The sequence below is a fragment of the Bos mutus genome, chromosome 24 (genome assembly GCF_027580195.1).
Source record: "Bos mutus isolate GX-2022 chromosome 24, NWIPB_WYAK_1.1, whole genome shotgun sequence".
Lineage (NCBI taxonomy): Eukaryota > Metazoa > Chordata > Mammalia > Artiodactyla > Bovidae > Bos > Bos mutus.
Window position 1 is genome coordinate 37608239 of NC_091640.1, and position 26515 is coordinate 37634753.

A 26515-nucleotide genomic window follows, 5' to 3' on the forward strand; every position below is an offset into this window, starting at 1 on the left:
GACCACCTAATGTGAAGAGCGGACTCACTGGAAAAGACTCTGATGCTGGGAAAGATTGGGGGAAGTAGGAAAAGGGGACGTCAGAGGATGAGATGGTTGGCTGGCATCGCTGACTCAATGAGCAAGCTCTGGGAGATAGGGAAGGACAGAGAAGCCTTGGGTGCTGCAGTCCATGGGATTGCAGAGTTGGACATGACTTAGGGACTGAACAACAAATACCTTTGATATAACCTCCTATTAAAAGGAACATTTAAAAAAAAAAGGAACATTAGTACATAGTACATCTAGTCTTAATGAGCATCTAGATGTTTCTGGAAGAACCATCAGCAATGAAATGATAATGATGTAAATATTTAAGTGATAATAATGAGACCTAGCATTAAGATGAGCTCTATATTTATTTTAGTCATTTAGTCACAAAAAGGGTAGTCCTCTGAAGGTAATCTTTGCATTCTAAAAAGACCTAGTTTTCACCTCACTGCATTATTTTTTAATACCCTGAAATTGCTTTTGGGGGAATGAATGTAATTCTGTTACTTCTAATGTGATGATAACTCCTGGGAATATTTTAATATGTGAAAAAATTTAATGCAAATAAAAATCATCCATTGAAGTAATTTGATTTCAGTAATATGATTTCAGTAATATTTCAGTAATATGATTTCAGTAATATTTCAGTAATATGATTCTAATATAAATTCAAGATTTAAAAAATCAGGTTTCCTTTGAAAGGACTCTTAACATGTTTTTAGGATACTGCATAGGTATTTGTGTAAGCTAATTCAGAGAATTTTTTTCTATCAATACCTTTATTCATCAGGCAGTGGTTGAAATAGAGCCCTTGTAGAGAGGGAGACCCAGTTAAGATGGTATTATGGCTTGAACTGTGTCGTCCCGGAAAGACATGACTAAGTCTTAACTCCCAGGGCCTTGGAAAGCAACCTTAATTGGAAATAGGGTCATTGAAAATGTAATTAGTTAACATGAGGTCATACTGTGCAGGAGGGGCCTAATCAACTGATATCCTTATAAGAAGACAGCCATGTGATGCTGTGTGCGTGTACACACACTGAATGCCATGTGACCACAAAGAGACTGGAGTGATGCAGTGCAAGCCAAGGAGCCTAGGGCTTATTTGTGAAACCAGGAGCCAAATAAAAGGCGCGCAGCAGGTTCTCCCCGAAGCCTCTGAGAGTACAAGGCCCTGCCCACACCTTGTGCTCTCTCCCTGGCTAGACTAGCCTCCAGAATGGAGTTTGGAGTTGTAGCCACTGGACCTCCAGGGAAGTCCCAGAGTTATGTATTCTTAAATCTCACACTAACTTTGAGATTTTAGGATAATATAAAGAGGCCAGCAATGCAAAAGTGAAAAAGAAAGAAAGCTGATTTAAAAAGCCATATTATTCATTAGGAATGACTTGGCTACAAACAACAGGAAAAAACCTACTCGCTGTGGCCTAAAGAACAAGAAATGTGTTATCTGACATAACAAGGGGTCTCCAAGCAGGGAAGCTACAGCGTGGACTTCATCCCGTGGTTCTGGATCTTCATCAAGCATATGAGTTCTTGCCCTCTTTCTCTCCGCCATCTTTACTTTGTAAGCTTTGTCTGAAGGCTGGCTCCCCTCCCAGCAGCAAAATGTCCCCTGTTCCTTCAGGGTTCACACCAAACAGGGCACAATCCCGAAGAAGACACTATGTCTTCCTGGAGAGAGGAAAACTCTCCCAGCAACCCTCTGTAGATACCCCCTCTTCATTGGCTAAAACTGTGCCATATGCACCTCTAAATTATTGCTGAAAAGAAGAATGCAACCAGAGATCGTTCATTGTCCCCAGATATCCTCTTCTTTCTTCCTTTCTATAGAGAACTCCCGGAAATTTCATCTGGAAACATAATCAGCAAGCTAGAAGCCACCTTCCCCAGCTTCCTTGCATCCCCGTGTGGCCGTGTGCCTAAGTTCTGGTCATTAGGATGCGACAGGGATGATGTGGGTCATTCCTGCATTAGTCCTTAAAAAGAAGTGTGCTCTCCACCATCTCAGGTCCTCCCCTCTGCTACTGTTAGGGGAAACACACTGACTGAAATTGCCCACCCTGGCCAGGCACCACAATAACCATTTGCATGAGTTATTTTAGGACAGGAGATCCTAGTAAGGAACATGAAACTAACAAGCTACCACCAACCAGAAGAGTTTGGGAAAGGTCTAAAGGAGATGCGATGTGTCCAACCAGCCTCCCAGAATCCTTCTCACTGGCATCTATCTTGGCTGAGCAATGCGTGCACCACCAGCAAGGACTACAAGTTAGAGTGATGGATCAGAGAAAACCCAGAAACTAATCCCATCACCGTAAAACCCGAGCCTTCGAGCCACGTGGCAGAGCAGTCCTCCTGGGTGCCCTTATGCTCCTGCTCTCTGCCCGGGCACCCCTTTCCAATAGAGTCTCTTGCTTGGTCAGCTCACGTGTCTCCTTGAACAATTCATTCCGAGTGTTAGACATGAGCCCAGTCTCAAGCCCTGGAACGGGTTCCCCTTCCAATAACACTACCATGAAGATTTGGTCATGCACAGTCAGCTTCAAACATGAAGATGTGGGTAGTTCCTCTGGGGGTGACAACAACAGGTAGAAGGAACCTGGGACCCAAGACATTCTCAAAAAGCTGAGCCCGGCTACCATGCTAGATCCACTCTTTCTGGCTGAAGATGAAGCTAGCCTCCTCTGGAAATTTACGGCCACACAGAGGAGGAACTCCCTTCCCTCCCAGGGCTCATTGACCACCCTCTCCCATCTCTGCCCTTCTTCATTTCTCAGGTATCTAGAGAGTGTTAGTCGTTCAGTCATGTCTGACTCGTGTCTGACTCGGACTTTAGCCTGCCAGACTCCTTTGTCCATGGGATTTTCCAGGCAATAATACTGGAGTGGGTGGCCATTCCCTTCTCCAGGGGATCCTCCCGACCCAGGGATCAAACCAAATCTCCTGCATTGGCAGGCGGATTCTTTACTGTCTGAGCCACCAGGGACGCTCAAGTATCCAGAGAACAGCAATTTAGTTCCTTTAGGTGGCTCAGACGTTAACAATCGGCCTGCAATTCAAGAGACCCAGGTTTGATCCCAGGGTCGGGAAGATCACTTGGAGAAGGAGGGAATGGCAACCTGCTCCAGTATTCGAGCCTGGTGTGCTACAATCCATGGGGTCGCAAAGAGTCATTCTGTTCACTTAAAGTTCAACTTCTCATTAGGGCTGATTAAAATCTTCATCAATTTGAGTGGTCTTTCTTATCCTCTTGATGCCTCTGAGATAAAAGGAGCTTGGAGGGTGCCATGTCCAGGCCTGCTTCGGCCTCAGGGCGGTATCCCTCATCTGCTGGGTGAAGTGGCTACTTGTTGGAGGAATGGCTGGCCAGGGCCCAATGGGCTTCTGCAGTCACCCCGAGTCTCTGCCACACACACCCCCAGGCTCTTGCCCACCCAAGCCTCTGCTGTCACTCCTCCAGTCCCTGTCCCCTTAGTCCCACAAGGCCCTCAGGTTCTCAAGCCAACCACCTCTCTATCTTCCGGGATCCATGAGAGCGGCCTGTGGGGGCTTCAGTCTGGTGGGATGCTTCCTGGGAGCCATCCACTCTCCTCCACCCCGACCCCAGTGTGCAACCTTGTCCCAGGCCAAAGAGAGAAACGAATCCATCCAATCTCCCAGTCCCTTACCTTGGGCTCCACACGCCTCTCCGCAGTGGCCTCAGGAAGAAGGCAGGCTTTCCCCTCCTCTTCCTGCCCTGAAGACCATCCCCCTTCATCACATCCTCTTTCTTCCAGAGGTGACTCCTGCCCTTGCCCTGGGGTAGAAAGGGTTCAGGAAATAGAAACCAGCTTATCGTAAGGAAACACAGCCAGGCATCATTCAAAAACATCTTATCTGTTACAAAGGGGAAAGAAGTCTCTAGAACAACGATTGCCTCAGCTGGAAAAAGCCAGGGCCTGGCGGAAGAGACCGGCCTTCACGGGGAAGCCAAGGTCCAGGTTACAGCCCAGGGCTCCCAAGGCCCTTGAATGCAGGTGGGAGGAGCCCCGCGAAGGGAGGACCCAGGTAGGGGAGGGGCGGCGCCTCGTCCTGCCTTCTCTGCATCGCCAGCTCCCCCAACCCCCTACCCCCACCCCCGTACTCAGCCCCTCCGGTTGGTGTCTGGCTCAGATTCTCAGAACATTGTTTTGAGCCGAATGAACTTACCCTGGCCTTTGCCAATGACTCACTCTTTGCCCTTGTCAAGCTTCCTTGTTTAAGTCTCAGTTTTTCCCTCAAAGTAGAGCTGATAACGAATAAAACCTACTTCACAAGGATTCTTCCAGTGTGAAAAAGAAAATGTATTGAATCTCCCTTGGTGAGCTCAGAAATGTAGTGGGGAGTATAGATTTCTATTTACCCTGGAGCTTACCTGGTTCTTCCTTACGGCTCTGCTTCCTGTAATGGCCTCTCTACCAGTGAAATTTTAAAAGGAGGTGCCTCGTCTCCGAATCTGCTCAGGCCTCAGGACCCCATCCTATTTAAGCGCGTGGTTTCCTTTTACCAACACTCTCCATTGAAGTCTCCCTCAATTTTCCTTTAAAATGTATTTGAAAACAAAGAAAATGAGGGATTGGGAAGCATTTTTGTTCATTAAAACCTTATAATACTTAATGTCAGAAAGACTGGAGAAAGTGACCATGGAAGCAAAAGGAGAAAGGAGTGAAATATTTATAGCATTGAAAGAAAATCAGCAACCTAGAATTCTGGGTCTAGCAAAATTATCCTTCAAAAGCAAAGGAGAAATAAAGACTTTTTTTGAAAAGCAGAAACTGAGGGAATTTGTCTCCAGTAGACTCGCCTTATAAGAAATTGTTGAAAGATGTTCTTTAGAGAGAAGGAAAATGCTATAGGTCAAAAACTCAGATCTACATAACAAAAGAGTTTGAGAAATAAAGATAAAATCTTTTATTTTTCTTATATGTTCTTTGCTTTTTTTTTAGCCACGCTAAATGGTATGTAGGATCACTAGATGCAAGGAGTCTTTAACCACTGGATTGCCAGGTAAGTTCCTATTTTTCTTATTCTTAACAGATTAAACAGTTAACCATTGGTTCAAAGGCATAACAGCAACAATGCATTGGAAGATTATAGCTTATGGGTAAATGAAGTGCCTGACAGCAGTGTTACAAGAGACGGGAGGGAGGTATTAGAACTATTCATTACACAGTACCTGCACTGCCGTGAAAAGGTATAATGTCATTTGAAAGGAGACTTAGATTAGCTATAAAAGTATATTGCAAACTGTAGAGCAATGACTAAAAAGAATTTTAAGGAGGTATATTGATATACAAAGAAAGAAAACTGAGTCATACAAAATGCTTAATGAAAACTGGAGAAGGCAGGAAGAGTAGACAACATAAAAGAAATAAAGAATGACAACAATGAGCAGAAACAGCTATGTATATGGTTGTATATATGATTGATACTAATACAGCCGTATCAGCAATCACTTTAAATGTGAATGGTCCTAATATGCCAATTAAGAAACAGAGACTATGACCCAGCTATATGTTGTCTTTAAGAAATCCAATTTAATTACAAAGACACAGCAATTTCCCTGGTGATCCAGTAGCTAAGACCTTGTGCTCCCAATGCAGGGGGCCCAGGTTTGATCCCTGGTCAGAGAACTAGATCCCACATACTGAAACTTAAGGTTTCTCATGGCACAATTAGGGGTTTGCATGCTGCAACTAAAGATTCCCCTTGCCACAATTAAGACCTATGCCCAGGCAAACAAATATTTTAAAAAAATTTTTTAAATAAATAAATATAAAGACTCAGATCAAAAGTAAAGTGATGGAGACAGATAAACCATGCTACACTGATCAAAAGAAAACTGCACTAGCTAAATTAATTTAGACAGATCATCTCCTGCAATATCTTGGGATATAATCAAATCAATATATGGTATATATGGGACATGCCAATCAGGTCCATAGCTCTAGGAGAAGTGTTTGAGAAAAGTCTGAATGTTTATGTATGTTGGCTGCTTTTTTCTGCCTTTAGCTAAGGTCTGTGAGAGAGATAAGTCCAGGCAAGAGCTAGCCAGTTGGAAGGTAAAGTGGAATGGAATACATTTCCATTAAGGAGGTTTTGAAAAGTCTTTCTTGAGTGCTCTTTACCAGACAATGGGAGCCAGACAGATTAATAAAGTTTGGTTCCTTTCCAACCCAAGTCTATTGCTTCACGTGGCCTCAGGGTATCCATCATGATACTTCAAGTGTGGGTTTGTGCCATGTGCCACCCAGTGAATCAAAGCAGTGATTCCTCTGGCTTAAGAACTTTTCCCTGACAAGAGGTATGGCTATGGTTACAAAGGAACCTTTGGACCAAGGAACTGAATATAAGGAAAAACACCAGAAACATGTTAAGAGTCCTTCAGGAATCTGTAATTCTTTAACCCCCTAAAGCAAACCTCAGGGTCCTCAAAATACAACCTACACGAGCGTGTACTCTTCAGTACCACTTCAGGTGTCGTCTCAAGGAGGATAATTGATGGAAGAACCTTCCAGAGGCAAAACCAAAGGCCACAGATGATAATGAACAAGGAAATTCCTTGGCAGAGCCAGGGTCTAATGGAGAGACACACTTTATTGCTGGAGCAGAGAGTCTCAGTGGGTATTACATCATTGCAGTGGTCCAGTGATTACTGTTTCCCTCCCTTTCTTTCCTTTTCTGGAAGAGCATTTTTATGATCCTGTTCCTCATTTGTTGTTGTTGTTCAGTTGCTAAGTTGTGTCTGACTCTTTGTGACCCCATGGACTGCAGCATGCCTGGCTTCTCTGTCCTTCACCATCTCCCAGAGTTTGCTCATACTCATGTCCGTTGAGTTGGTGATGCCATCCAACCATCTCATCCTCTGTCATCCCCTTCTCTTCCTGCCCTCAATCTTTCCTGCAGCAGGGTCTTTCCCAATGAGTTGAATCTTTGCATCAGGTGGCCAAAGTATTGAAGCTTCAGCATCAGTCCTTCCAATGAATATTCAGGGTTGACTTTGTTTAGGATTGACTGGTTTGAACTCCTTGCTGTCCAAGGGACTCTCAAGAGTCTTCTTCAACACCGCAGTTCGAAAGCATCAATTCTTCACCTACTGATATTGAAGGGAAAAGTTCTTAGAAAAGGCTGATGTCACCCTCACAGATAACCTGCTACATGCTAAGTCACTTCAGTCATGTCCGACTCTTTGCGAACCCATGGACTGTAGCGCTCACCAGGATCCTCTGTCCATGGGATTTTCCAGGCAAGAATACTGGAGTGTCTTGCTGTTTAACCTGGGGGTCATTTAATGTATGATGAATTTATATGTTTATCCTCGGCATTATCTTTAGTTGCTAAGGCTGTGGAGAAACAGGAACTCCTATTCATTGCTGGTAGATATGCAAATTGGTACAACCATTGTGAAGTGGAGTTTGGCAATATCTAAAAAAACCACACATGTGTTTGTTTTTGACACAATACTTGCCCTTCTAGGAAGCTGTCCCAGGAAACACCTTCAATTATATGAAAATACTTTAGCCCAAGATTGTTCATTGCAATATCATTTGTATTAATAATTGTACTCTGATGTCCAAACATAAGAAAGTAATTGAAGTGTGATATTATTCATACAGTGAAATATGATAGAACTATAAAATAACAATAATAAGAATGATCTCTATAAACTCAGTTCAGTTCAGTCGCTGAGTTGTGTCTGACTCTTTGCAACCCCATGAACTGTAGCACTCCAGGCCTTCTTGTCCATCACCAATTCCCGGAGCCTACCCAAACTCATGTCCATTGAATGGGTGATGCCATCCAACCATCTCATCCTCTGTCGTCCCCTTTTCCTCCTGCCTTCAATCTTTCCCAGCATCAAGGTCTTTTCAAATGAGTCAGCTCTTGGCATCAAGTGGCCAAAGTATTGGAGTTTCAGCGTCAGCATCAGTCCTTCCAATGAATATTCAGGACTGATCTTCTTTAGGATGGGCTGGTTGGATCTCCTTGCAGTCCAAGGGACTCTGAAGAGTCTTCTCCAACACCACAGTTCAAAAGCATCAATTCTTTGGCGCTCAGCTTTCTTTGTAGTCCAGCTCTCACATCCATACATGACTACTGGAAAAACCATAGCCTTGACTAGACGGACCTTTGTTGGCAAAGTAATGTCTCTGCTTCTTAATATGCTGTCTATAAACTGACATAGTATAATTGCCAGAATATATTAAGTGAAAAAAGGAAAATCTACCTGTAGTAGCAATTCTCAAAATGTAGTGCACACACACCCTGGGGTCCCTGAGACATTTGCAGGTGGCCCATGAGATCAAAACTATTTTCCTAATAATATGAAGCCACCATTTGCTTTTTTTCAGAGGTGACATTTACACTGGTTGTGCAAAAGCAATAGGGTAAAACTGCAGGGGCTATCACAAATCAAGGCTGTGCCATATACATATACTAGCATGTATGCTTCGTTAAAAAAAAAAAAAAAGACAATTTCCCTTAAGAATATTTGGGTGAAGCAGTAAAAATTAGTAATGTTATCAGACTTGACTTGAGTTCATGTCTTTTTAATAGTCTGTGTAACTGGACTTTCCTGGTGGTGCAGTGGATAAGAAGCCCCTGTCACTACAGGGGACACAGGTTTGATCCCTGGTCCAGGAAAATCTCACATGCCTCAGAGCAGCTAAGCCAGTGCACCACAGCTACTGAGCCCATGTGCAGCAACTACTGAAGCCCGAGGACCTAGAGCCTGTGCTTCGCTGCAGGAGAAGCAACTACAAGGAGAAGCCCACACACTGCAGTGAAGAGTAGACCCCACTCACCACAGCTAGAGAAAGCCTGTGTGCAGCAACAGAGACCCAGCACAGCCAAAAATAACATAGATGAATTACTAGTCTGTGTGACTAAATGGGAAATACCCATGAAGCACTTCTGACACACAGCACAATAGTTACCTCAAGGAAAAGTATTTCTGCTATTGTTTGAGTCACAAGCTGAGCTAGCCACTTTCTCATGGAACACCATTTTTACCTGAAAGAATACCTGCCAGACAAACTTGTTATTCACACATGGGTATTTGACAATTGTTTTTATTTTTCTCAAATACAAGTGAGGTGAGCTTCTCCAAGGAAACAATTGATACTATATACTGCCAATGGCAAAACTCAAAACTTTCAAATCGGAATGGGAATTTGGGGAAATTTCTATCCACCACTGTAGGCTCTTTGGGTTCTTGGTACTTGAAGACTTTTCTATTGGTGTGAGAGATGACATATTTTTAATATATTTTAATTTAATTTTATTTATTTGGTTGCACTGGGTATTAGTTGCAGCACAGGATCTCTTATCTTCATTGCAGCATGTGGGATCTAGTTCCCCTACCAGGGATCAAACCTGGGCCCCCCTGTGTTGGGAGCTCGGAGTCTTAGCCACTGGACCACCAGGGAAGTCCTCAGACGTGATAATATATCAAATAATTTTTGATACTGTATGATGAAATGTGTCCACATTAGGAAGACCTTCATACTTCAGTGCATCATCATTTTCCAAATGCACAAAATCCTGCATGGCTAAAGATACAACCAAAGTATAAGAAAGATCTGTGTGACCCCATAGACAGCAGCCTACCAGGCTCCTCCGTCCCTGGGATTCTCCAGGCAAGAACACTGGAGTGGGTTGCCATTTCCTTCTCCAATGTATGAAAGTGAAGTTGCTCAGTCATGTCCGACTCTTCACGACCCCATGGACTGCAGCCTACATGGACTGCAGCCTACCAGGCTCCTCCGTCCCTGGGATTTTCCATGCAAGAGTACTGGAGTGGGTCGCCATTGCCTTCTCCATAAGAAAGATCAATGGATTATAAGGTAATAGAACTTTTAAAAGTTTATTAATATGCTTTCAGAGTCCACACTGCAACTACCTTTTAAGAAACTACTACTGCTGAGTTTTAGGGTAGTATCAAAGAACATACACAATTTTCTAAAAAGACTGTTAAAATACTCTTCCCTTTTCTAACTACATATCTGTTTGAGGCCAGGACTCTTTATATGCTTCAATGAAAATAATACACTGCAAGAGATTGTATGAAGCAGGTAGAGAATTTAGCTTCATTTCATTAAGTCAGACATTGTAAAACCATGCCTTCTTTCTTTCTATTCTTTTTTGTTTGAGAAAATGGAGTTATTTTTCATAAAAATATATTTATATTTCAGGAGCTTATTACTGTTCATTTTAATCAAAATAATAAATAAATATTTTTGACAACTTATCAGGATTTTTTGTTTGTTTGGCTGAGCCATGAGGCATGTGGGATCTTAATTCTCCAACCAAGGATTGAACCTACGTCCCTTGCATTGGAAGCTCGGAGTTTTAACCACTGGACCACTGGAGAAGTCCCTCAGTTTTAATTTCTAATGCAGTAAATATAACAGAGAAAGCCCACATACACAAAAGCTCTTTCAGTCTTCAACAATTTTTAATTGTGTGAAGAGGCCCTGAGACTAAAAAGTTTGAAAATTGCTGATCCATAGTGTACCACCTATTGTATAACAAAGAAACATACATCTATCTGCTTTTTTTCTTTTTTGGTAAAATAGATATAGGAACGGAGAAGGCAATGGCACTCCACTCCAGTACTCTTGCCTGGAAAATCCCATGGACGGAGGAGCCTGGTGGGCTGCAGTCCATGGGGTCACTAAGAGTCGGACATGACTGAGCGACTTCTCTTTCACTTTTCACTTTAATGCATTAGAGGAGGAAATGGCAACCCACTCCAGTGTTCTTGCCTGGAGAATCCCAGGGACGGGGGAGCCTGGTGGGCTGCCGTCTATGGGGTCGCAGAGAGTCGGACACGACTAAAGCGACTTAGCAGCAGCAGCAGCAGCAGATTCAGGAAGTAAAGACTAGAAACTAATGATCCTACAGGAATTCCCTGGCAGTCCAGTGATTAGGACTTAGTTTTTCCACTGCAAGTATCACGGTTTCAAACCCTGGTTGGGAACTAAGATCCTGAGTGCCTCTCTGCGTGGCCAAAAAAGAAACTAATGATTGTGGGTATTGACAGAGATTACCTATAAGGTGGGAGGGATCAGCAGAAAGCGAACCTGCCATTTAGTTTTGATTTTGGAATCATGCTGTTTTGCATACCAAAAAGGTCATTATCGCCATCATAATGATAAAATCAAACAAATGTAGGACAACCAGAGAAAGGAATATAAATGTAATAAATGAACCAAAAGAAAGAAAGAATAAAAATGAACCTAAACGTATTTCAAAACAGTAACAGTCATATGGAAGGAAGAACTGACTCAAGTAACTTCTGAACATGGTATTTTGACCTTACACACTCAGACTAAAGAGAACAAAGAAAGGAATATTGAATTATAATAGTCAGTTTGTTCTTTGTAGAGGCAGGGTTGGTATATTCTAGGATTGAACAAGTAGTCATTATCTTGAGGGTAATGAGAAACAGGTTCCTTACTGTCAGAGAAGAGTTGCAACCATGAAAAACAAGAAGACTGAAAAGAGTCTGTGGTGTTGAATTGAAATTGGAGCTATCAGTGTGAATTCATGGTTTTCAACTGGATGCAGTGTGTGTGTGTGTGTGTGTGTGTGTGTGTGTTCTTCTTCTGTCTATTGAGAGGACCTAGAAGCAATGACAATCCAGTAGTAATATGCACTTCGCACATTTAGAGCCCAGATCTCAGTGTCTGTACATCTTTTTCTACCGAAAATGACCAGGGCTTCTTGGAGAAATGGTAGATTCTAGGGTTGGGCCAGGAAAGCCAGTATGAGCCTGGAACAAAAAGTTGTACCAGAAAATAAGAAAATCCTCAAAAAGTGATGGAGTAATAGTATCTCAAAAGCACCCTCTCTAATTTATTTATATAAGTATTTCAATATGCTTGAACTTCTTCACTGGAGGGATTTTTGAGAGGCTGCAATTAATAAATGTGAAATATATTGGAAAGATTAAATACTATACAACATTCATATCTCTTTTGCATCTGCTCTGGGCTTCCCTGGTGGCTCAGACTGTAAAGAATCCACCTGCAATGCAGGAGACGCAGGTTCGAGCCCTGGATCAGGAAGATCCCCTGGAGAAGGGAATGGCTACCAAGAATACTCCAGTATTCTTGACTGGAGAATTGCATGGACAGAGAAGCCTGACAGGGGGTCACCTGGGAAGCCCCAATAAGACCAGGTGCAGCCAAATGAATAAAGAAAAATAAATATTTTAAAAATAATAAAAGTTCCAAAATAAAGGTAAATGAGAAAGTAACAAAATTCTGACACATGTTATAAGGGGCCAGGACCATGATGACATCATGCTGAGTAAAATCAGCCATACTCAAAGGGACAAATACCTTAGGATTCAACTTAAATGAGGGACCTAGGATTGTCAGATTCATAGAGACAGGGAGTAGAATAGGTTACCAGTGGTTGAGGAGAGAGGAGAGGGTGTTTAATGGGTCAGAGTTTCAGTTTGGGAAGATGAAAAAAGTCAGGGAGATGGATGGTGGTGAAAGGTTGTACAACAATGCAAATGTACTTAATGTCGGTGAACCGTGCAATTAAAAATGGTTAAAATGGTAAATGTCATGCTGTGTATATTTTACCACACAAACAAACAAACAAAAAAAGAGGGTTGATAACCCCAGCTTCAAACTGAGGTTTCATTCTACAAAAGCAGGTAAGGAACTGACTCCTTCCCATCAGAGAATATCTTGCCAATCAAGGTGAGAAACAGCCCATTTAAATAGAAGTTATGAGCAGGCCCTGGGAGGCAGGCTTAATCACCACAGTCACTAGCCAACAGCCTGTTTGCAGGCTGACACCTCCCAGGGATGTTTGGAGAAATCCAGCCTTTTCCAAGCCTTTCACACCCTTTGACCTCTGCAGTGTGAACAGGAAAAATAAAGTCGTGTAAAACAGCTGACTTATGCATTCTGAATTGTGACTCCTGCCTGAAAGCTGGCTCTATCCTGGCCTGAAGGGGTTCCCATTCTCATCTAGTTACTCATTATTTTTTTATAGTCTAAACAATGGTAAAGTGTTTTCTATATTTTAAGTGTTTGTAATAATTGCATGTACAGACTGAAATAGGTTCAGTAAATCTTATTTTTAGAAACTTAAAGTACCAAGCAAAAAAAAAAGTTCCCATTTTCATAGGCACAATGAAATTTCAAGTCTTTAATCTTTTAAAACCCTATTCACCAGGCAGTTTGCCTCAAACTTGTTCCAGAGAAAACAGCAAACTTCATCTCCATGAAGTACAGCCAAATGTCATCATTTTCTACAGAATAAGGCCTGACCGCATCTCAGGCTCATGTGTGCTCACTTTAGTCGTGTCCAACTCTTTGCAATCCCATGGACTGTAGCCTGCCAGGCTCCTCTGTCCGTGAAATTCTCTGGGCAAGAATACTGGAGTGGGTTGCCATTCCCTTCTCCAGGGGATCTTCCCAATCTAGGAATCAAACTCGGGTCTTCTGCATTGGCAGGTGGGTTCTTTGGCCTCTGAGCCACCAGGGAAGCCCTGTCACTGGCTTTAAACAACAGGCCTGTGTGTGGGTGCTAAGTTATTTCAGTTGTGTCCGACTCTTTGCTACCCTATGGACGATAGCCCTCCAGGCTCCTCTGTCCATGGGATTCTCCAGGCAAGAATACTGAAGTGAGTTGCCGTGCCTCAAATTCCTGCCAACTCTACTTCCTCCAATTTTTTCTTTTAATGTTTATTTACTAATCTGGCTGTGTTAGGTCTTCTGTGCTTTCCATTACTTTCTATTACTCCCTCTGTATTTGCCAAATCAGACCACCAAACCTCAGAATAAGCACCCCCTAAGTATAGGGGCTGGACTAAAGGGTACACCCCTTTCTAGTACATCTGTGCTTTGCTGAGTGGCTGTCACTGGCTTTATTTATTTTTAAAAAGATTTTATTATTTTTACATGTATTTATTTTATTTTGGGCTGTGCTGGGTGAGTGTTTCTCAAGTTGCGGTGCGTGGGCTTCTCACTGCAGCGGCTTCTCTAGTTGTGGGGCGCAGGCTCTAAGATGCGTGGGTTTCAATAGTTGAGGCACACAGAATCAGTAGTTGTGGCTTCTGGGTTCTAGAGCACAGGCTCAGGAGTTGCATGGGCTTAGTTGCTCCCACGGCGTGTGGGATCTTCCTGGACCTGGGATTGAACCCGCATCTCCTGCACTGGCAGATGGATTCTTTACCATTGAGCCACCCAGGGAAGCTCTGTCACTGGCTTTAAAAAACATGCCTCCTTTCCCTCAAATCTCTGCCAACTCTACTTCCTCCAGTTGTTTTTCTTTTAATATTTATTTATGTATCTGGCTGTGTTGGGTCTTTATCACATCATGTGGGAATCTTTTGTTGTGCTGTGTGGGCTCAGTAGTTTTGGCACAAGTTCTTAGTTGCCCCAAGGCATGTGGGATCTTTGTTCCCCAACCAGGGATCAAACCCGTGTCCCCTGCATTGTGAGGCAGATTCTTAAGTTCCTCTAATTCCTCCAATTTTTGAGATGCCCTGAACAGCTTATCTTTTCTCATCCTTTCTCCTCCTGGACACACTCACCTGTTGTTCTTTTCTTACTTATTTTCACACCAACCAGCTTAAAAAAAACCCAGCTTGACACCTAGCGAGGACACAAGAATAGCTGTCAGTCTTTGTCAAATGAACCACTCTTTCAGGTCACACGAGAGCCACCTGTAATTGTGTCTGTACTGTGGTGTTAAGGATAGGCAGATTTAAAAAAAAAACTTAAAAGAGAAACATCACTTTTTATGATGATTAAAAGTAAGAGAATCCAAGCTCATTGCAGAAAACTTGCAAAGAGAATGGGTAGGCATAATGCCACCCACTCAGGCACAGGCATTGATATTTAAGGTGACAAATTGTCAAATTTTGCAATAGATGAAGCTGAATCCTGAAAGAGAGGTATATAATTTTAGTTTAGTTGTGTTTCTATGGACATTCAAATAAAGTCTGGAATGGGCGTAGTTAGAGAATAGATCTGGAGACCCTCAAGGTAAAGTCCTGAGGGAAAAGTATAAACTCTTCTTGCATGTCCTACAAACCTTCTCAGCTTTCCTTCTGGAGAACAGTTGATAACTGGGACATCTGTTCTGTTAGAGGGGTGGAGGTGAGGCATTCTAATCCCACAGCTAATCAAGGGGGAGTGAGTGTAAACTTCCCATTCCAGGATTTTCAGTTTGTGTTTTTCCAGCTTAGCCCACCTGTTACCAGATAAGGATTCCTTAACAGTAACTTATTCAAATCTTCTTAACACAACTCAAAGTCCAGCAGTCACAATTTATATTACTTTTTCCTGGATTAAAGTTGATTTTTGCATTTACAGAGCAGAAATGATTGGACTGTGGCACTTTGCAAAACAGTAAGAGAACTATTTTCTGGATGAGTGAGGGAGAAATGGGAGGAGCAGGTGTATGTGTAAGTCACATTAGAGACGAAACTTGGCCTAAACACCATCTTTAGTATGAAAAATGGGTAGGCTACTTTGTGAACTGGATTTCAAAGCTCCATGGAGGGGCTTGTATTTCAGACTGGGGAGGAGGTGCCCCAAGAACCCCTCCCTTCCGTCATTTTTTTTGGAGGCTCAACAAAGTGACAGAAGGCAAAGCACTGTGGTTACAGAAGCATTAATCCCTTTGGTAAATGCACTTTGTGAGCAGACAGATAAGTGACAAATGACTAATCAAATAGAAGCTTGTGGAGGTTTGGCTTTATTCTTTCCCATAAAAAAACTGGTAGGAGGAACATGTTTTATCACATGAAGGCAAAGCATTCCTAACTCAAAAAATCTAAACCCTGTTTTTAACTGGTTTGTTTAGTTTTAAAAATGAAATGGGATTCTTGTGAAGTATAAAATATTTAGGATTAGTTATTGTTCTGTGATTTCCAATGAGGGATAATGTGTCCAAGGATTATGAGGATTGGGGGGAAAGGAAGGAAGGGAGAGAGGGAGGGGGGAGGGAGGAAAAGTCATCAGATAAGCTATGAGGATTCTACTCTTTTCAAACCCAATGGTCAGAATATTATGTTTTAAAACTTTGGAATAAGGCCTGTTTGTGTTTTAATGTTACATCTGACTGTTCTGGCTGAAAAAAACTGGATACTGGAAACAAAACTAGAAACAAATCTTTCTAGACTTCATTCCCTCATCTTCTATTCATTTTTCTCTGTCTCTCTTACACACACACACACACAAGAGAAGGAGATAATTTGCCTTAAAGTCCATTGTAGTCATGACTTTTTTTAAAGTCATATTTTTCTTTATAGTCAGTAAAGTAAAACAACATTTCTATAGACCTCAAAGAGAGATACTGATTTGGTGAATGTGCTCTCTGAACCAAGGGGGAAAAAAAATCAGTGCACATTGTCTGACAAGTTCAAATTGAAGAAACTGATATAAATGTTTGAGGGTAGCACTGTCCAAAGAGAAAATGTACCACAGTTACTGCTCTAACAGGGGCTAGCAGAACTACAAGCTTTAAAGCCGAATCTAAGCATAAACGTGGGGCTTCCCAGGTGGCCCTTGTGGTGAAGAATCCGCCTGCTAATGCTGGAGACCCAAGAGACGCAGGTTCAGGAAGAACCTCTGGAGGAGGGCGTGGCAACTCACTCCAGTATTCTTGCCTGAAGAATCCCATAGACAGAGGAGCCTGGCGGGCTACAGCCCGTGGGGTCACAAAGAGTCAGGCACAACTCAGCAACTCAGCACACACACAAACATAAAATGTAATTGGTCTCTCTGCTAAGAAGAAAATGTTTACCCATAGGAGGAGAAATAGCTAGAAAGTAAAATACAATTGGGCATAATTCTGAGACTTCTTAGCCCTTTCAGTAAACAAACCATTTAGCCCAGAGAGGAAGGAGTTACTGCTGAGACAAGCAGAGAATTAACTCTAAGCTTATCCAGAAGTGCCTGGGTGTCTGGGATTGGCTTCAATATAATATAGGAGAGAAGGAAGTCGGTGAGAGTATAGATGAAGCAAGACTGGCCATGGGTTGATAATTGTTGAAGCTGGGTGATTATTATTTGGGGATTTATTACACTAGGACCTCCACTATTATATTTACATTTTACATTATTTAAAAAAAAAAAGATATTCTAGGCAGGGCAAAACCCTTGGTTTTGAGATCACCTGGCTATTTTTAAGATTTTTTTTTTTTTTTAATAAAATGTTTTCAGGACTTCCTTGGCAGTCCAGTGGTTAAGACTCCACACTTCCAATGCAGGGGCTCGGATTCAGTCCCTCCTCAGGAAACTAAGATCTCACAAGCCACATGGCGAAAGCAAAAGAAAAGTATTGGAGACTAGCAGACATATGTATGAATTTGTTGCCAAGTGCAAGCGGAGGGAGAGAGACAAACAGGGACAGATTTAGACATTTATTTTCCTCTGCTAATCGACCCTATAAGTGTGTTGCTGAGGAGAGCTTCCAAGATGGACTGGAAAAATAAAACAAAAGTTTAATTTTTTTTATTTTAAAAAATTATTTTTTTAATGTAAGTTTTAAAAGTGTATCCAAGTAGCTTGGCAGTAAATATGTTTTCCTCCCTTTTAAGGGAATACAGAATAATCATTTTGGCTTTTGCATGACATCCTGTGGAAAGCTGATGAAACACTTTAGGAAACAACTTGTCCCCTGTACTAACACACCCACCAGTAGAAGAGAAAGCCTTCACTTGAACGATCCATGCCATTTACTGGGTATGTGGACTCCAGCCCTACATCCACAACTTTTGCTCATTCATTTTGAGCAAAGCATCTTACTCTCTTCTTACATATTATAATGCTTGACCAAATTTTGTAAAATGTGCCTGCATCAGGATTAACCTTTCCAGTTTTGCAGATCTGGCCATCCAATTCAACAGGGTAAATGGTTTGACACCCTCTGATACTTCTTGGAAATAGCAACAAATAATGAAATCCCAGGGTGTCACTGGGGGTTATTTACACTTGCTAATGATTAACCGTCCCTGGTTCAGTGGACTGCAGAATCAGACTTTCAAGGCCCCAAATACAGCTCATCCTATTTTAGACCCTTGCTTAGGTTTTTATAGAAGATCTTCAAAAATCCCCTCCAGCTCAAACCAGAACAAAACTTGTGTCCAATAAATGGGGTTTGGTACATAAATTATATTCATAGTTACAATGGACTATTATTTAGTCATCAAAAATGATAGACCCACTTTGTAAAAAAAGGTTAAATTTTTTATTTTGGGGGCCCATGTAGCATGTGGGATCTTAGTTTTCCAACCAGGACTCGACTCCATCCCTGCAGTTGGAAATGCAGAGTCTTAACCACTGTCTACCAGGGAACTTCTAAAAGAAATTATTTAAAGAAGGAAAATAAGTCAGAAACTCAGATCTCCATAAAGAAAGGAAGAGCTCAGAAGAAGGAATAAGGTAAGGTAAAATCAAATGATGATGACCAGTCTAGACTGGGCACCTGCCTTCTCCAACTTCATCTCATATACTTTGTCTCTGTCTCTCATATATCAGGTTTGTACAAAAAAGTATAAGAAAAACAGACCCTCCTTCATTCTCTTCCCCTCTTCCTCCAAAGGTAGACTTTGTTAATATTTCCCTGGTATCATTCCAAAAAACTACACATAAAAAATTGTACACAAAAGGAATACTGTTATAATGTTCTGTACTTCGCTTAAAAAAAACTTATATATATATATATTATCAACCTTCCTCTATCAGTGCAGTCTAATCTACTTTGCTGTTATAATGACTGCACATTAAACTTTTCATGTTTTTTTTTCATGTTTCTGCTTATTTGGATTCTTTTTTTTTTTTTTAATGTGAACTGCTTATCTATAGACTTCGCCCAACTTTTTAAAAACAGGATTATTTTTTTCCTCTGACTTATATGAGTTCTATATAAGTTCAGTAAATTGATCTTCTGCCTGACATGTGCCGACAGTATTTTTTCCTAGTTGTTTTGCTTTTAAAAATTTTATGAATTTTCCCTCACACACAAGTTTAAAAAAAAAATACAAAATACTTATACACATGTGTATCTTTTACTGTGTCTTGGATTTTCTGTCCTGGTTACAAAGGCCTTCCCTACTCCACGATTGTATTCATGCCTCCTTCCAGGACAAGTTGTCTCAGCCTCAGCACGACTGACTTTCAGACAGAATGATCTTTCCCTGGAGGTCTGTCCTGTGTGCAGTGAAATGGCAGCACCCTGGTCTCCATCTGCTAGAGGCCAGAAGCATTTCCTCCCCTCCAACTGTGACCACTGGCAGTGTCTCCAGACATCTTCAAATGTCCCCTGGAAGGCAAAGGTGCCCCTTGTATTCCGCCTGGAGAACCACTGTTCTAGAACACACAGAGGTGCATTATTAATTACTCTAACATTTCAATCTGAATTCAGATGAGTTTTATTTTTGTTAGAAGAGTAACATAGCCAGCTTCATTCTATGTTTGTTTGGAGGATACTTGCTTTACAGTGTTGTGTTGATTTCTGCCATACAACCATGTGAATCAGCCATAAGTATACATGTCCCTTCCTTCTTGAACCTCCCTCCCACTCCTCCACCAGTTTGATTTTTAAGGAAAAGTAGTTCACTGTCCCAATTCACTTTATCTCTGATCTGAAAAGTCACCTTTACCAAAATTGAAATGTCCATATCATAGTCTAAACTGTCGCATTGTTGTGTCCTCACTGTTTAATCTCATTATTAACTTCAAAATACACTTTAATATTTGAAGGGGCTTCTGCTGCCCTCCTCCCATCCCTAACTTGTCTTTCAGAATTTCCCTGGCTTTCTCCAGATGCTTAATTTTGATGAAGTGTAGCAAGTAAAGAAAAAAAATCCTGTTGGTATTTTAATGTAAATTGCTTTTAATTTAAAGACCAGTTCAGGGAAGATAAACATCTTTATGCTTTTGTTATTGACTCTTGCTGGAAGGGATAAATTACGTCTTTTATTTTACTTAAGTCTTCCTTTATGTCCCTCAGTAGGGTTTTAAAGTTTTCTTCATAAAACTTGCAGTTATTTCTTGTTAATTTTATTCCTAAATATTTCATCATTTTATTGCTGTTATAGGTCCTCTATAGCTTTCAGAAGAGGTAATGGTGATAAATGGAAACGTGTGAGTGGATTAACCCTTTGGTGGAAAGAGGAGAAAGGGACTAAGTTAACAGGTAGGGTATTCTGAAGGTCTTACTTTTACCTTATAAATTTGGTACTTATTCTAAACAATATGTATGTATTTTTTTCTTTTTTTAATCGGGAGACATCTCTCCCCCTGTACTCACTATTTGTCCATCTAACCCCGTTCCTTTAGTTCTCTGTCAAATGCTTTTAGGCTTATACAAAAACAGGTTGGTTCTTACAATTTTAAAAAGAGAAGAAAGGGAATTCCCTGGTGGTCCAGTGGTCAGGACTTCACGATTTCACTGATGAGGGTCCCACTTCAATCCCTGGTCAGAGAGCTAAGATCCCCATCAGCAGTACTGGCAAAAAAAAAGAGGAAGAGAAGATAAAAACCCAACAGAATAGAAAACTTGACAAAAGTTACAAATAAGTGAATAGAATAAATAAATACACAAAAACGTGCTTACCCTCTCAAACCAAGACATGTGAACCTTAAAAAAAAGCTGTCATTTATTTGCCTAAGAGATTGGCAAATAGGAAATTCATTTATTTATCTTTCGACTGCTGCACCGCATGTGGGGGGTGATCTTAGTTCCCTGGGTTGGCAGGGTAGAGCCTCAACCACTGGGCTGCCAGGGAAGCCCTTTGAAATTGATTGGTAATATGCAGTGTTAGTTAGGGTGTAAAGAGGTTTTCAAATACCTAAGAAGATTGGGTGGGCAGTTTGGCAACATCTGTGAAAATGCTGAATGCACAGACCCTTGACTCAGCTAGGGAGGCCTACAAATATACTCTTGCAAGCTCCTGAAAATCTGCATATAAACTGACATCCTGCTCAGGCATTCTGGTTCAGTTTACAATCTGAAGGAACTCTTGGGATTGGTTAGTGTCTATGCTCTATCAGTTGTTAAATATTTTAAACATAATTGGACTATCTCTTAGTGCTTAGGTACAAACTAGACACTAGACCCTTTTAATGCTTAGCACTAAAGAAACTGTTACATAAGTGAAAAAAGAAAATTGCAGAATATCATTATTGTTTGGATGAGGGACCAGGGGTCAGAACGGGGTGGGGATGGAGGGGACGAATGACTGACCTGCCCTTCTTCACCTGGCAGCTAGGGATGATAATAAGGCATGCTTCTTAGGATGTTGTCAGGGATAAAGATAAAATATGTGAAATATTTAACACTGCCTGGCATGCTATTTACAATAACAGATTGTATTCTTATTAATGATTCTTACCATCTCATTTTCATGCATCATTTTGTTTGATAAATATTTATTGGGTCCCTATGATGTGTGAGGCCCTGTACCAAGTGCATGAGGATTTAGTAATTCGCACACATTTTAGTAGGGGAAAAGTGAAAGAAGAAAGTGCTAGTCACTCAGTCATGTCCGACTCTTTGCGACCCCATGGTCTATCCATGGGATTCTCCAGGACAGAGAATCCACTGGAGTGGATTGCCATTCTCTTTTCCAGGGATCTTCCTGACCCAGGGATTGAACCTGAGTGTCCTGCATTACAGGCAGCTGCTTTACCATCTGAGCTACCAGGGAGGGTCTGGGGGTGGGGGGGTGTCAAAGGACAAGCACATTAACAGTCAAATAAGCAAAATAATTAAAATTGTCATGTCGTGGAAAAAAGAAAGGGTTGAGTTGGAGCTGTGGTTCTCAACCAGGGGTCTTCCTGCCCACCCCAATTTCTGTCCCCTCTGGAGGACATTGGGAATGTCTGGAGTTTTGTTGTTTTTTTGTCACAAGCTAGGGGGAAGGTGTTATCAGCCGGATTGGTTAGCCACCAGGGAAGTCCCCTACAACCAAGAGTTTTTGTTGTTGTTCAGTTGCTAAGTTGTGTCCGCCTCTTTGCAACCCCATGGACTGCAGCACACCAAGCTTCCCTGTCCTTCACCATCTCTAGGAGTTTGCTCAAATTCATGTTCCTTGAGTCAGTGATGCCATCCAACCACCTCATCCTGTCACTCCCTTCTTCTCCTGCCTTCAGTCTTTCACAGCATCAGGGTCTTTTCCAATGAGTTGGCTTTTCGCATCAGGTGGCAAAATATTGGACTTCAGCTTCAGCATCAGTCCTTCCAATGATTATTCAGGACTGATTTTCTTTAGGATTGACTGGTTTGATCTCCTCACAGTCCAGGAGACTCTTAAAAGTCTTCTCCATCACCACAGTTCAAAAGCATCAATTCTTTGGTACTCAGCCTTCTTTAATTCTCACATCTACACATGACTACTGGAAAAAATCACAGTTTGGCCTCTACGGACCTTAACTGCCAGGGAAGCCCCCTACAACCAAGAGTTATCCAGCCCTAAACAGCAGTTGAGAACTACTGAGCTAGATGGTGGCAGCAAGGGTAGCTAAATTTAGGTGAAGTGGTTACAGAAGACTCCTCTGAGAAGGTGATATTTAGGCCAAACTTCGGGCTTCCCAGGTGGCATTAGTGGTAAAGAATCTGCCTGTCAATGCAGCAGACCTAGAGATGAGTGGGGAAGATTCCCTGAGCATGGCAACCCACTTGGAGAATCCCCATGGACAGAGGTGGGACATAGGTGGGACATGGTGGGACAGAGGAGTCCATAAAGTTGTAAAGAGATGGATAGGACTGAAGCGACTTACCTCGCATACAGGCCACCCTTTGGTGAGAAACGTCAGATATGCAGCCAGTCCTGTGCGGCCATCCCAGGCAGAGTGGACTTGAAAACAACTAATAACAATGAAAAACCCCTTACATTTGTATGTAGTATACATATGCGCATATGGAGAGTGAAATAGTCAATTAAGAGGTCTTTCCTATTTCACTTTGTATACTTTTCCTGCTTGTAGTTTTGAAAACAAGCTCCTTCTCTTTTTGTAAAGAAAAAATGAGTGGTTTTAAAAAAAGGACAAAATGCAGGTAGATTGGAAGGGAGCTTCTGGTAAAACTCCACATAGATTTCAGAGAAGAGGCAGGTTTTAAAGTAGCCTCCATGTGTTCAGATGGCTCTTGTATCATAATCTGTGGTCAGTTTCTGCCCTGTACTGCCTTCTTTATCCACCAGACCTTCCACCAGACATGCCTGAGAACACTTGGCTTAAAGTCTGGGCTTTCCTGGTGACTGAGTGATAAAGTATCTACCTGTAATGCAGGAGACAGTGGTTCGATCCCTGGGTTGGGAAGATCCCCTGGAGAGAAGGAAATGGCAACCCACTCCAGTATTCTTGCCTGGAAAATCCCATGGTCAGAGAAGCCAGGTGGGCCACAGTCTGTGGGGTTGGACACCACTTAGCAATTAAACAATTTATGTCCAGTTGCTGCTGCTGCTGCTAAGTCGCTTCAGTCGTGTCTGACTCTCTGCGACCCCAGAGACGGCAGCCCAACAGGCTCCTCCGTCCCTGGGATTCTCCAGGCAAGAACACTGGAGTGGGTTACCATTTCCTTCTCCAATGCATGAAAGTGAAAAGTGAAAGTGAAGTCGCTCAGTCGTGTCCGACTCTCAGCGACCCCATGACTTCAGCCCACCAGGCTCCTCCGTCCATGGGATTCTCCAGGCAAGAGTACTGGAGTAGGGTGCCATTGCCTTCTCCGTACTTGGTTTTATACCTTTTAGCTTTGTTATGTTTGGATGTGCTATCTTGACTAGGAAAAAATCATAATTATCTACCTTATTAAATGAGAATTAAATGAGGTCATTTAAATTAAGTGTTTCTTAAACTGTAAAGCACAATACTACACTTGGTCTTAGCCAAAAGGGCAGAGAAGCGATGGGGTCACAGAGTTGGACAGGACTGAGCAGCTGAACTGAACTGAAGGCACAATATAGAAACACGATGTTGAGAATAGAGAGGTTAAAAAGAAAAAAGAAAAAAAGTAAAAAAAAAAAAAAAAGAGAGTAGAGAGGTTAAAGGCTGTGCTCAACAATGATCTTTTTTTCTTTGTCCTGATGAGTTCAAATCCCCTCTAGGTAAAAAAAAAAAAGGCCTGTGGCTGCAGAGGTAAAAAGCGAGGCTGGGAAGAGGAATGCAGGCTTGGAGAAAAGTGATTACTAACAGAAGTAGTAGCACAAGTTAACTATTCAGGTAACCGAGGGGAGGAGAGTTATCCTGATAAGGCTAATAGAATCACCACACTGATGGGTTGTGGGTCCTTGAAAAGACAATGGGTGGCTTCTCCTTGAGCAGCCCAAGACCCTCTGACCTGAGATGTGAAGAGATGATTATAGAACCCTTATGTGGAGCCCAGCAGTCTGCGTATTTTATTCAAAAAAAAAAAAAATCTGTCCTCTAGTGAGGAGACTCAAAAGGGATCCAGTGACTGTGAGTCATCCTTCCTCCAAAGACAGTGCTGGGTGGAATCAGGCTTTATTATCCAATCACTTGATGGACCAAGTATCAAAATAATAACACAGAATGTATTGATACACTTCCCTGGCTTATTTGCCTTTCCAAGTTTCATTTTTGAGTTTTTGCCTTTGAAGAGTTTGCAGCTGTGAAAAGTAACTGAAGTCTATGTCTTTTCTTGGCCTTGAGGCAGCCTGGGAAGATAAGACACCACATGGACCTGTGTGTGCTTGGAGGGGGAAAAAAATAATGGTGTAAAACGTCATCAAGTATCTCCTCTTTCTTCACTCAGGCAGCTTTCCAATATAATTAATATTCACATGAAGTCAGCAAATAATATGTAGTCAATGTGAATCCACATTTTTCCCCCCAAACAGGGGAAAGAATCTTTAAAAGTCACTGGATCAGCCCTGCCGGGTACGTGAAGGGACTCACAGAGCCAGAACTGAAACTTGTTTTTCCACCTTGAGAGAAGCAAATAAACAAAAATATCCTAAGCAATTGCTGGTTCCTCAAGCCCACTTTGTGGAGCTGTCTTCTTGGCCTGTGTCACGCAGACTCCAGGCACTTTCTTCCAGAATGCCCCAAAATTTCAAATCTAAAGACAAGTTTGGGACAGGCTCTGGTGTGGGGGGGCGGGCGGGGGTGTGTGTGCCGTGTATCACCCAGAAGGGTCCCCGGGTTCCTCTCAGGGGCATCTTGCCAGCTTTAGTGACTGCTTCGATGTGATTCGCTCGAGGAAAAAGGTGAGCATTGCCCGGATCAAGCCGTACTTACAGCGAGAGAGGAAAATTTGACTTTTTCCTCCTCCTCGCAGTTTCAAAGAGACTGTTAATCCTCTGCGCCGCTCCCCACTTCCCCTGCAAAGTTGGTTTTCTAGCTGTGAACTCCGTTCCCATCTCGGTTGCCTGCGAATCGCCGTCAGGAGCTAAGCTGACTTGGCCGGAGAAAAGGACACCTTTGTGCACAGAAGGAGAGCCCCCGCGTGGCCGAGCGGAGGCACGCGGAAGGAGATGTTTCGGGCGCGCGCCGAGGCCGGCGGCCGGGGGAGGGCGAGGCCCACCCGGAGGCAGAGTGTTTCGTGGAGCCGCTTCGAAAGCGGCCGAGGCAGTCGGAACGGCTTTCGAAGTCAGCAAACAAAGCGTCTCCGCAGTAACGGCCCAGCTCCTGCCACTCAGGCGGCGGCGGCGCAGCGTAGGCGCCCGGCTCCTCCTCCCGCGCCCCCCCCCACCAGCTCCCCGTCCCCAACGGCCGCGAGCCGCCAAGCCCGGCGACCGGCCGTCCTTCAAACGCCTGGAGCGCCCCGGACCCGGACCCGGCGGCCCCCTACCCGCCCCGCGTCGGTGCTGCGCGTGGGCGCAGCCGCTGATTCGTCTCCAGCCGGGCAGGGAAGAACCCGCAAGGGGCAGGGGAGCCTCCGGGTTGGTGGTTTCCCCCCAGGCCTCGGTTCCCCGCTCGGCCGTTTCAGACGCGTGTTCTCTTAGGTGTCGAGCCGTCGGCACACCGCTGGGGGAGGGAGGGCAATCGAAAGGTTGCCGCCTTTTTAGAGTGACGCTGTTCTCCTTGTTTATTCATCTTCAGTCCTGTAATTGGAAGAAAAAAAACAACACGCAAGCTTTGTAAACTCTGGCCTTAAGCCACTCGGGGGGTGGGGTGGAGTGGGTGGGTGCCTTGTTTTGGGAGGGTGAGTGCGTGGGAGGCTGGTTTTAATTTTCAGTGTAATCCGACAACAGAGGCTCCAAAGTTTTAGTCAGTCATGGTTTGGCCGCCTTATTTCTTCTTGGGTTGAACCTTATTTCCACAGAACTTCTGCCGGTTTTTCATCGAGGTTACAAAACAAAGAGTGCAGAGCACAAGCTGGTGGCAGACTCGGGCGCTGACGTCTCTACCGGGCTTATTTACTTTTTTTTTTTTTTAATGATGGGGAAAGTCTTAGTGTGGCATGTGACAGTTCGTTGACTTCAAAACAACGGGACAGACACGCAAAAACTACACCCAGA

General features: G+C 42.8%; 1 long non-coding RNA gene across 1 annotated transcript; it reads left to right on the forward strand.

Annotated features, from left to right (window-relative positions):
* Nucleotides 1-4038: 4038 nt before the first annotated feature.
* Nucleotides 4039-25720, forward strand: LOC138985361 (uncharacterized). The gene is made up of 3 exons (XR_011462430.1): nucleotides 4039-4080; nucleotides 4998-5058; nucleotides 20132-25720. It is a non-coding gene; the product is annotated as an uncharacterized lncRNA (long non-coding RNA).
* Nucleotides 25721-26515: the final 795 nt, after the last annotated feature.